This window comes from Typopeltis vanoorti, chromosome 12 (genome assembly GCF_054136105.1).
Source record: "Typopeltis vanoorti isolate ZY-2024b chromosome 12, IOZ_Tvanoo_1.0, whole genome shotgun sequence".
Taxonomy (NCBI): Eukaryota; Metazoa; Arthropoda; class Arachnida; order Uropygi; family Thelyphonidae; genus Typopeltis; species Typopeltis vanoorti.
Window position 1 is genome coordinate 19437864 of NC_143560.1, and position 12754 is coordinate 19450617.

At 39.2% G+C, this 12754-nt stretch overlaps 1 protein-coding gene across 3 annotated transcripts in view; it reads right to left on the bottom strand.

Annotated features, from left to right (window-relative positions):
- Positions 1 to 12754, bottom strand: part of LOC150100615 (insulin-like peptide receptor) — a 782259-nt gene that overhangs the window by 260442 nt on the left and 509063 nt on the right. The window lies entirely within an intron of this gene.

Genomic DNA, 12754 nt, shown 5'->3' on the forward strand with positions numbered 1-12754 from the left:
CTCCACAGTTTAACCTAGAAAATACACACATACAAATCACAAATAAAATATTATTAGAAATTATTTCCAAAAAAAGCAATGTATACATTAATTTTAACTTGCTTTAATTAAATTTTAATTTACAGGTATAATTTGCTGAATTCCAAATGTCATGGTAATCACTCCACAGTTTAACCTAGAAAATACACACATACAAATCACAAATAAAATATTATTAGAAATTATTTCCAAAAAAAGCAATGTATACATTAATTTTAACTTGCTTTAATTAAATTTTAATTTACTTTTTATATTTGTTTAATTTGAACATTAGAAATATTAGAAATAATTTGATGGGAAATATCCACTTGTTTGCTGATGATGAAAAACTGAGAAGAGCCAAAGTCAATGAAGGTGATGTAGAGATCTTGCAGGATGACTTAAATGTGCTGGTGGTATGGCTACAAGTTTAACATGGCTAAGTGTAAGGTGATGCCTTTGGGAGGATGAGATCAAATGCCGTGTACCACACTGATGATGATGGAACTGAGCTGCAAGAAGTTCACTAGGCAAGGGACTTGGTGGTGATTGCGGACAGAGAATTGAAATTTAGAAGGCATACTGCAAAAGTGTCCAAAGCGGTATATTACATCACATGGTAGTTGAAGAACACACTGGCAAACAGGGATAGAGAGGTTACTGTTCCAATTTATATGGAATTAATAAGGCGACATCTGAACCAGGCTACACAGATTCTCGTAGCCTAGATTCATTCGTAATGTAGAGGCAAAGAGGATTCAGAGGCAAGTGACAAAGATTGTGGCAGGTCTATGAAACCTTCAATTTATTCCTATGAGAATAGATTGAAGGGTGAACTCTGATAGGTGTAAGAGAGATATGATAGAAGTATATAAGTTACTAAAGATATTTTACAGGATTTACACTGATTACTTTTTTTGGTACAGTGTGGGAGGAGAGAGAATAAGGGATCATCCCCTGAAAATAGTGTAAGAGTGTGATAATAAGGGTGTTAGAACTAGTTTTTTGCATGGAGGACAGAGAATGGGCAGATGCATTGCCAGAGGTGGTTGATGATTATGAGTGCTTTGTCTGTGAATAAGTTTAAGGAGATGTATGATAGGTACTGTGTGAAAAATGGCTTGTGTGTCAATATAGGGTCTCAAAGCAATGAGTCTTCTGATACCATTGTGTCACTCATATATAATAATAATAATAATAATAATAATAATAATAATAATTAGAATATATACACAAAGTTAAACCTACACTACTGTAAAGAGCATCCCAGACTTATTTTCCATTATACGTTAAGGAATAATTTTTGCTTTGCCAGCAAGTACCACAAAACCATAAATGAGAAATCAACAAGACATTTTGTGTGCTGCAGTTTGATTCCACAAAATCAGAGAAAACTTAAAAACAGAAAGGAAAGATGGATCTCAACCATCTCATCCATGAACTCGATTTCACCAATCTAGCCAGAAAAGCTGGTCACTTCTGAGAAAATTAGGTGGAGCAGAACCAACAACACACAAAACAACAGAGATAACTCCTGATCAAATGGCTAATCATTTATTGAAAATCTCTAAGATATGTCCCAGCTCTATCAGGAAAATTACTGTGCAATCTTCCATCAGACAAATCCTGAAGATGTGCCCCAAGCTTCCTGAAGTTATACACCCAGTATCTCGGGAAGAGGTACCGGTAGCCTTAAAACTCACCAAGAATGGCCAGGCTGTAGGAGTGGATGGTATCCTCCCTGAGTTTCTAAAACATCTCGGTCAACAAGGCCAAACATGGCTAGCCGCCCTTTTCTCAGAAATTATAATGACTGGTAAACTACCAAATCTGTGGCGAGAAGCCAAAATAATTGCCATGCCCAAACCAAGGAAAGATTGTGAAAAATCTACGACCTATCTCCTTCCTTTGCTCCACATTTAAGTTCTTTGAAAGAATTCTCCTTAAAAGAATTTCACCACTCATCAAAAGAGCACTCTCAATTAAATAAGCTGGCTTCAGGCCAGGAAGAAGTTGCTGTGACCAGGTCCTGGCCCTGACAACACAGATTGAAGCAGGCTTCCAAAACAAATTTAAATGTGGCGCCACTTTCATTGACATAACATTAGCTTATGACATAGTCTGGATCAAGGGCCTCCTCCTAAAGTTAGGAAATATTATAAGGTGCAAAAAACTTTCCAGCTTTTTGAATCCATTCTCTCCAACAGATAGATCTGGGTCTACATTGGCAGAAAAAAAGAGCAGGCCCAGATTCCTTCACAATGGTCTCCCTCAGGGCTTTGTGTTATCCCCTTTACTTTTTAACATCTACGTGTATGACTTACCACATACCAGTTCAAGCAAGTATATGTACGCTGATGACCTAGTGATCCTACATCAATCTACCTCCTTTGCCAAACTGGAATCAACCTTGAACACAGACCTGAACATACTGGAAGAGTACTTCAAGCAGTGGTACTTGAAGCCCAATCTAACAAAAACAAAGTCCACAGTATTTCACCTGAACAATGAAGAGACAAATTGACACCTCAATCTTTCTTTCTATGGAAAAATGGTAGAATAGGAACCTCACCTGAAATACAATGGAGTGAGCCTGGACAGAAGCCTAACCTATAAAAGACACATCGCCAACCTGTCCAACAAAATTAAAACAAGAAACAATATCATTTCAAGGCTTGTTGGAACAACCTGGGGTTGTGGTGCAGAAGTCCTAAGGTCATTTGCACTAGCCCTCGCATTCTCTGCAGCAGAATAATTCGTACTCCATGAGGTTTTATTAGAACTTATTGTATATAGTCTGTTGCTAAAATTGAAATTGGAAGTTGAGTTCGAGGTTATATCGTAGTGTGTAGTGTTCGTGCAAGCTCCTGATAAGATAAGTATTATTTTCAGTTATCGTTGATAAAATGACTTAATATTGCGTAGTTTTGTTTGCCTTGCGTATTTTAGTGTGTCTGTTTGTGTGTTTTTGGTGTGTTATAACTTATTATTTGATAAAACACGTTGCAATAATTATGGCACCTGTACGAAGGAAAATGGCGGCCAGTAATGATGGCTCGCCATCTTTATCAAAAAACGGCAGTATAAAAGAAATGAGTCAGTGTACTAGCTGTGAAATGTACACTTTGCGGAGTGCGGTTGGAGTGTGGATAGATGATAATAAAGGATTGAATGTGTGTAGAAAATGTAGGGAGAATGAGGAATTGAAGTGTATTTCGGATCGTGAGTGTGATATTTTTGTCAAACTTCAGAATGAAGAAAATAGCGATATGACAAGAAATGGCAAGGTTGTACATGAGAATTATGAGAGTGTGAATGTAGAAAGTGTGAATGATAGTATTAATGGTTTCTCAGAGAATAAAAAAGATGAGATAGATGCATTGAGTGAGATCGCGTTGTTGAATGGTGCGATAGAAAGGGCAAAACAGCAGCTAGAGTGCATGAACAAAAGTCGACTGAATGAACCAACCAATAATAAAAGGTATGACAGGAAAAATAGGCGTATGAATGTGAACATGAACAAAATGAAGGATAGAGTGCTGTATGGAGACTCGTTAGTACGAGGTGTGTTAGTAGAGGATTTGACAAAATCGTACCAACCTGGTGCGACCATAAAGGATGTAACTGAGTCTATTAGAGAGCAAAAGGAAAGGGTGAAAGAAATGATTGTTGTGGCAGGTACGAATGATTTGAAAGGAGATAAAATGGAAATGATAGAAGACCTGAATGAATTGTTTGAGGTAGCAAAAGAAAAGAGTGAGAGAGTTAGAATGATTAGTCTTTTGCCACGGTATGACAGTGAAATGTTTAAAAAGGAGGGCCATAATTGCGAATGACTTTATGCGTGGGTTATGTATGATGAGTGGTGTGGAATATGTGGACGTGTGGAGTGAGTTTGATGGGCGAAAGGATCTATATAAGATCGATGGCTTACGTTTGAATGGTTATGGTGTAAGAAGACTTGAGAAAGTGTTGCTGAATGTAGTGGATGTGCAAATTCAGGGAAACTAGATTTGTTAAGGGGGGGGGGGAGTAGATATACAGTCCTTAGGGAGGCAGTTGAATGTAAGAATGAATATAATATGCTAGAGCAAATAAGGACAACAAACCAGAGTGGGATAGTTAATATAAGGCATCAAGGTAGGGTTGGGGCTAATGGGGGTCTTAAATTCATGTACACTAATACTAGGAGTATTAGGAACAAGAAGGAAGAGTTTTTGGCCATGGTTGGCACTTCCAGACCACAGGTTATTGGTATTAGTGAAACATGGCTGACTGTAGATGATATAGCTAGTGGGATTGAATGTGATGGGTATAGTGTGTTCAGGAATGAAGAGAGAATAAAATGGGGCTGTATTCTCCTTGGCTGTAGCTCATCAGCTACAGCCAAGAAGAATAGAAGTTGAATTGCAAGATAGAGAAAAGAGCACATTTGAGGACATTTGGTGTGAGTTTGTGGTGAGCAGAACTAAATATACAATTGGGTGCTGCTATAGACCAGGTGATGGAAAAGATGGTGATGACAGTATGCACAAGCAAATAGAAGAAATGAGTGGAAGGAGGGTGATTATTATGGGAGATTTCAACTATGGTCGAATTGATTGGAGTGAGGAGAGGACACACGGGAGGAAGGAATTGGATTTTATGCGGTTATTAAGGGATAACTATCTGCGACAGCATGTAATGGAAAATACTAGGTGTCAGAGAGTGCTTGACCTAGTAATTACATCTGAGGATTTGGCTGTAACAAATATGACCACATTGCCACCAATCGGTGAGAGTGATCATAGGGTCTTGACTTGGGAGGTGGCTAAAGGTGTAGAATTTTCAATTAAGACAGGGTACATTTGGAACTATCGGGCTGGAAAGTATGACAAGCTTAGGAGTTTGATTGGCTCAGTGCCATGGCATGTACAACTGCAAGGACTAGAAGTTGATAATGCATGGGAGGTAGTTAAGTGCTTGCATGAAGCAATGGCTGACTGTATACCTAGAGTCCGAATAATAAATCAAGTAGGGGTTAAATGGATGAATAACACCATTAAGCTTGAGCTGCAAAAAAAGAAACAACTATGGAGGGAATTTAAGGAGAAAGGTGACCGGCAGGCACATGAACGGTATAAAGCGCAGGCCAGAAGGGTGACGAGTGTGGTAAGAAAAGCAAAAAAGGATTACGAAAGAACATTGGCCATGCAGGCTAAAGAGAATCCTAAACAGTTTTTTAGTATATAGCAAGTAAAAGAAAAATATACATGGCAGAATGATTTTAAAGAATGCCGATGGTAGGGAGGTAACTGAATCAGTTGAGATAGTTGAGTTACTGAGTGAGCACTTTGCAAGAATATATCATCCAGGTGGTGACATTGAAGAAACGAATAAACCAGTAGATTATATGGGAACTGTGGTGAATGAAGAGGAGGTGAGTAGTCTATTGCATAACCTCAATGTCAATACATCTGTGGGATTGGATGGTATACCAGCTCGTGTAGTACGAGAAGCAGCTAAAGAATTGTCAGTACCCTTGACCATTTTGTTTAATTTGAGTCTCGGGTCTGGGTTAGTTCTGAGCGGGTGGAAGGAGGGGAAAATAGTTCCACTGCATAAAGGTGGTTCCAAGACTGCTGTTGTAAATTACCGACCGATTAGCATATCAGGAATCATTGTCAAGGTCTTAGAGAAATTAGTCAAGAAAATAATACAGGATTGGATAGATGAAAATGGGATATTGTATGGGGGACAACATGGTTTTGTGAAGGGTAGATCATGCCTCAGTAACTTGCTCACGTTTTATAACATAGTGACGGCTGAACTGGATAGGGGTAATGGGTTTACAGTGATACTACTGGACCTTGCCAAGGCCTTTGACGGAATACCACATGGAACTCTAATCAGTAAACTGGAGCAGATGGGGATAGATATAGGGTTGGTAAGATGGATAGGAGGGTGGTTGAAGGAGAGATACCAGAGAGTGGTTTATTCAGGAGTGGAGTCAAAAAGACGTCTTGTGACTAGTGGAGTGCCGTAGGGCTCTGTTCTGGGACCACTGCTTTTCAATTTGTTCATCAATGATATTGGAAAGGATTTGAGAGGAAGTGTTCACTTGTTTGCTGATGATGCAAAGTTGGGTAGAGCAATTTTGAGTGCACAGGATGTCAAAATTTTACAGGATGATTTTGGATAGTTTGGAGGACTGGGCTAGGAAAAATGGATGTCAGTTTAATGTGGCAAAGTGTAAGGTTATGCACTTTGGGGTGAAAAGAATAGCAGCAGTATATCGCATTGGTGGAACCATACTCCAGGAGTTTGATGAGGCCAGGGATTTGGGAGTGCTGGTGGATAGGGAGTTGAAGTTTAGGGGGCACATTACAAAAGTGACTAAAACAGCTCACCAAATCACTTGGCTTATGAAAAATACTTTAACATGCAGAGACAAACAAGTTGTTGTTCCTCTGTATTGAGCCTTGATAAGACCCCATCTGGACTTCTGTGCCCAGTTATGGGCACCAGGGTTTCTTCGTGATGGGGAGGAAGTGGAGAGGGTCCAGAGACGATTGACCAAGATGATAGCAGGTCTGTGGAATGAACCTTATGAGAATAGGTTGAGGATTTGTGGGTTGCAGAAATTGGACGATAGGCAAAGTAGGGGTGATATGATTGAGACATTCAAATTACTGAAGGGTTTTTATAAGATTGATCCAGAAGATATTTTTGAAAATATGACTGGTGGTGGGAGGACTAGGGGCCATGCATGGAAGCTGGGCAAGAGCGTGGTTGACAAGGGTGTTAGAGCTAGGTTTTTTACTTGGAGAGTGGTGAATGAGTGGAATAAGCTTCCAGAGTCTGTTGTGGGTGCTACGACCGTGAATGAGTTCAAGGCAAGATATGATAGATACTGTGTGAATGTTGAATAGTTGTTCCAGATATGATGTTAGGGCCTCCCTCGATGAGTCTGTCGACTCCTTGGAGTTTCCCGGAACAATAATAATAATAATAATGTGCCCCTGTCTGGAAAAGAAGTGCACACACTGACATTATAGACAGACACCCAGCTTAACTCTACATGTGCACAATTAGTGGGACAGTGAGAAGCACCCCCCCTCTCTCTTGGCTGCCTGTCCTATCTAACATTGCTCCACCAAACATACGGAGAAGACAAGCCTCGATTAAAGAATTTAATAAAGCAATGAGCAACCCACTCCTGCCCCTGCACCAGACTCTCGTAAATCCACATAGTCTTTGCATAAAATCTAGAAAGCCTTTCCGGTCCATGGACGAACTCTCTTCAGTTGTTCTGCCATCAAAACCTGACACGTGGAGAGGATACTGGTCCAACAATCTCCCAACAAATGGTTCCTGGTAGAAGATCCCTGTGCTTTGAAGCCTAGTTTTGCTCTTCCTGGGAAGATTTGGTCATCAATCAACAGGATCAGAACTAACCAGTGCAGATGTGGCTCAGACGATTACTCATATTGTGAACGACTACCTAGGCGCCAATTTCACAGTGGTGGTCTACAGGACATCCACCGTGAAATTAGCTGTTCTGTATTCCTTTTTTCATAAGAATAAATAAATAAATAAATAAATAAATAAAAGAAGACTTAAAAAAAATTCACAAGAATGAAAGAAAAAAATGGATAATTCAATTTAGAAGTAAGATGCACAATTTATGGATACAAGTTGCAAATATATACACGCATATATAATTCAGGTAGATTGTGGTGGAATGCAATAACTGTAATGTTCAGCAGGTTTCTGTGCAAAGTCCAGTAAAGTCATGAAATGAATGGGCCACAACAAACAGCATGTAAATATTTTTTTTGTAAAAATCTAATCTGAAATCATGCTGAATGCATATGTTGGATCACTTGCAAACCTAATTATAACATGGAATGTTTAGAATTTGTGTGAACAAGTTGTACCATTACAAGATGAAGCACTCCTGTCAAACATCGGTTTCAGCAAACCTGATACATTTTACCTCTGCACAGAGAGAGAGAGAGGAACAGAAGTTCACATTTGGGGAAGTGAAGAGCCTCTCACTGCAGATGAACACATAAGAGACAGCTCAAAGAAGCAATTTAAAGATTATTAAAGATTATGCATAATTGTAAGACACAATTACCTTACTATATACATTAAATTATGCAATGAAATAAAGAATTGAATATAACTCACTAATATTTTTGTGTTGCATATCTTACTACATCATTAGTGAAACATACATTAAGCTGTTGGAAGTTTTTTTTTCCCACTTGGTTAGACTATAACAAATTTAGTTTAATGCTTTATCCAAGTGTAAGCAAACATAGTTTGCACCTGAAGTATCTTCAGAAATGAGGCAACTGATGGTAAAGGTGGACCAAGCTCTCATCACTCCTTGCTTAGTATTTCCCACAATGCAAAGCACATCTCCTTGCAGACATGTATAATGCTATTATTAAGGGAAGGGCCTGAAGAATGGAGCAATGAAGAAGCCATTATTCCATTGCTTCTGCCTTAGTATCACCACCTCTGGGTCTGGCACCCACTGACAAGACCTCAATAAAGGTTGAAACTGGTCTGGGTAGTGGCCCTTCCCTTAATGCATAATGTCATACATGTCCGCAAGGAGATGTGCTTTGCATTATGGGAGATACTAAGAGAAGGAGTGATGAGAGCTTGGTTCACCTTTACCACGAGTTGCCTCAGTACTGAAGATACTTCAGGCGCAAACTTTGTTTGCTTACGCTTGGACAAAGGATTAAACTATATTTATTATACATTAAGCTATTGAAACAAAAAAAGACCTAAACATGTGTTACAAAGTGCTTCTGTTAGACAGCTCTCCAGCCATTCATGTGTAACATTATTATTATTATCTCGAGTGACCATGGAGGCAAAGATTCATCTCAAGAGGTTCCTTTGCCATAAACACAGTCATCATACCTTGCCTTAAATACATTCAAATTCTCTGCAGACACCACATACTCAGGCAATGCATTCCAATAATTCATGACTCTGCATGCAAAAAACCTCCTTCTCTCCCTTGCTCACACCCCCCTTATACAGCTTTCAGGGATAACTACTTCTTTGCACCCCATTTTATAAAAAAACTTCTCATCATTAATCTTATAACAACCCTTTACCAACTAGTACACATCTATATCATCCTCCTTCCCTTACCCACTAGACTCTACAAATTGCATCTTCTCCCAGAGACCAGAAACCACATTAGTCAATTGCCTCTGGACCCTTTCTGATATCTCTTCATCCTTTTGAAAGCCAGGTGACCAAACCTGTGCACAGTAGTATATTGTGGCCTTATACAATAGAACCCGAATTTGCTTATTTCTACAAGTTATTGTGTTGTCTTCATAATTTTGGCAATGTGCTATCTAATTTTAGATCATTATCCACCATCATCCCAAGATCTCTTATATCCTCCCTACAACAATATATTCCCACCAAGCATAAATTCTATATCATCACATCTTTGCTTTCCAAATTTTAAAACCTTACTATAAAATTATTTCTGGAAAGTTTTCCATGCTACTCCTCTAAATTAATATTAATGTTTATGACTATTTTGCCAATTTTAATTTTTTTGAGTACTACTTGTATAATGTCATTGGCTTTTTACTCAATCTTTTAAAGCATTATTGAAATTTTACAGATGTGGATATCTGAAAAATATAAGGAAGGAATAATTTTGGATTTATCTTAGTAGGATGTTCTCCTCTTGGAGCAGCATCAGGTGTATAACAATAAACATTTATGTATCACTGCTGAAGTATGACAGAAAGGAAGGGTGGGGAAGGGGACACAGAAATGTTGAGATAGAAAAATGAGGAGATAGTAGAAAAAAATTAAAACCTTACATTTTGCAACAATGTAAGGCCAAAACATCAGCTCTACTTCTCATAGTTCTTCCAACTTTGCATCACCTGCAAACAACTATTATTATTATTATTATAATTCTTAAACAAGACCTCTTGGAGTCAAAGACTCATCTAGGTGGTCCTTTTATCTCACACACACATCTCATCATACCGTGTCTTAAACACATTCAAACTCCTTGCAGACACCACACTCTCAGGCAAGGCATTCCAATCACTCACAACTCTGCACGAAAAAAACCTGCCTCTCACTCCCCTACTCACACCCTCTTTATACAGTTTCCAGGGATGACCTCTGGTTCTCCCCTGATCTCCCACTATTCTCTGTAGAACTTCTCCACCATTGATCCTATAACAACCCCTTACCAACTTGTAGGTCTCTATCATATCACCCCTCTTCCTTCTCTCCACTAGACTCTGCAAATTCCATCTTTTCAATCTTTCCTCATACTCAACATTCCAGAGGTCAGAAACTACCTTAGTCAGTCGCCTTATGACACTTTCCAACATCTCTTCATCCTTCTGAAAACCAGGTGACCAAATTTGGGCACAATAGTCCATGTGTGGCCTAATCAAAGCCTTATACAATGGACCAAGAATCTCCCTACTTCTACACGTCAGTGTCCTCTGCATCATTCCCAGAAGTCTTTGTGTTGTCTTCACAATTTTGGCGATGTGTCCCCTAAATTTTAGATCCTTATCCACTATCACCCCCAGATCTCTTATTTCCTCTACTTCCAACAATATATTCCCACCAAGCATAAATTCTGCATCCCATCTTTGTTTTCCAAATTTTAATACCTTACATTTTGCAACATTGAACTCACATCCCCATTTGCTTGCCCAATCACTCAATTTATTCAAGTCTTCTTGCAAGGCCACAACATCTTCACTACTCTTTATGGTTCGTTCCCAACTTTGCATCATCTGCAAACAACTGAATATCTCCATCCAAATCTTCGCCAGTATCATTAATATACAAGTTAAATAGTAATAGCCCTAAAACAGACCCCTGAGGCACTCCAATAGTGACTTTCATTTTCCTGGATATTGCACCCCCATACACAACTTGTTGATACCTATCAGATAGCCAGTCTCCAATCCAATGCACTAATCTAATATCCAACCCCATCTGCTCTAGTTTGACTGTCAACTTATCATGAGGTACTCTATCAAAAGCTTTTGCGAAATCCAAGTATATTACTGTGTATCCTTCTCCTCTGTCCAAGGAAGCAGTCACTTTATTATAATAAGTAAGTAGATTACTAAAACATGACCTCAATTTAGCAAATCCATGCTGTCCATCAAAGATTATACCATTGTTGTCAACCCAACTCTGGATCCTAGTTCTCACAAGCTTCTCCAACAACTTAACCACAACACCTGACACACAGATAGGCCTATAGTTTGATGCTTGAGTTCGATCACCTCCTTTATGAAGTGGCACAATCTTGCCCTCCTTCTGCTCCTTAAGAACTTGACCAAGTGCAAGACTCGTATTAAAAAAATATGTCAAGGCAGGTGTCAACTCTCTGGCACATTCCTTCAGAATACGCGGTGATATATTATCAAGTCCCACAGCCTTATTTACATCTAGTTTACTCAACTCCCCAAACACCTCTTGCTCACTTACAGTCAGTCTCTCCTCCCCATCAACAACTGCTCTCAATCTCTCCATGAAGTCACATTCACAAGATTGAAAAATCTTTATGAACTGCTCATTAAGTATCTCCACCACACATTCTGCAACAGCTGTCTTTACACCATTTCCTCCAATCAATGTCATCCTTCCATAATCATTCTTTCTTTTGCTGGCTACATATCGAAAGAACTCCCTAGGATTCTTTTTGGCTTCATTAGCTAACTGCTGTTCATATCTCTCTTTAGCTACTCTAACCAACCAAGTCACCCTCATTGCCTGGTCTTTGTAGACCTCATGAAATTGGTTACTTCCACTTCTCTTATGCTCCTCCACAATGCCCTTTTTCTCTGTATTGCATGCTTAATCTCTTTATTTATCCATCTCACACCTACCTTATTTAACCTTCTCACCCATGGTATACATTTAGACATTGCATCTACTAAATAGTTTTTGAAAATCCTCCAAGCTGCATTGATCTCTTTTCCAGCTAACTCCTCATTCCATGCTATACCTGCAAGCTGTCTCCTGAGCTCTTCATAATCATCCCCCCGCCCTTGTAGTTCCACATATACCCTTTTTTCACAGGGGTCCTTGCACTGCTGGCAACCACCCAGGTAATCACTTATTGTCACTTTCACCAACTGGAGGATGATTTGACACCTCATTGATAATTACATCCTCCGATGAGATGACCAAATCCAAGACCCTTAATCCTCGTGTGCCCTCTCTTACATACTATCTGAGGTAGTTATCTCTCAAAAACTCAAGAAACTCATTTTCTTTACTTCCAGCTTCTATCTCTTCATTCCAGTCTATATTGTCATAATTAAAATCACCCATAATGATCACCCTTTTCTTATTTGCTTGGCTTATTTGACTATACATTTCACTATCACCACCATCCACATTACCAGGTCTATAACAACATCCCACCAAGTATTTGATTCTATTCACCTCTATCTCACACCATACTGCCTCAAAACCACTGGCCCTATTTCCCTCTTGCATCTCTACCTTGTATGGACATAACTCTTTCTCTATCATCAGTAGCACTCCTCCTCCCTTTTTACCCCTTCTATCCTCACGAAACACATCATACCTTTCCATCTCTATTCCTGTCAGGATGTCGTCCTCATCTAACCATGTCTCACTTATTCCGACAATCTCTGGGTGCACAGACGCAATTAGTGCAACCATTTCATCTGCCTTGTTTCTTATG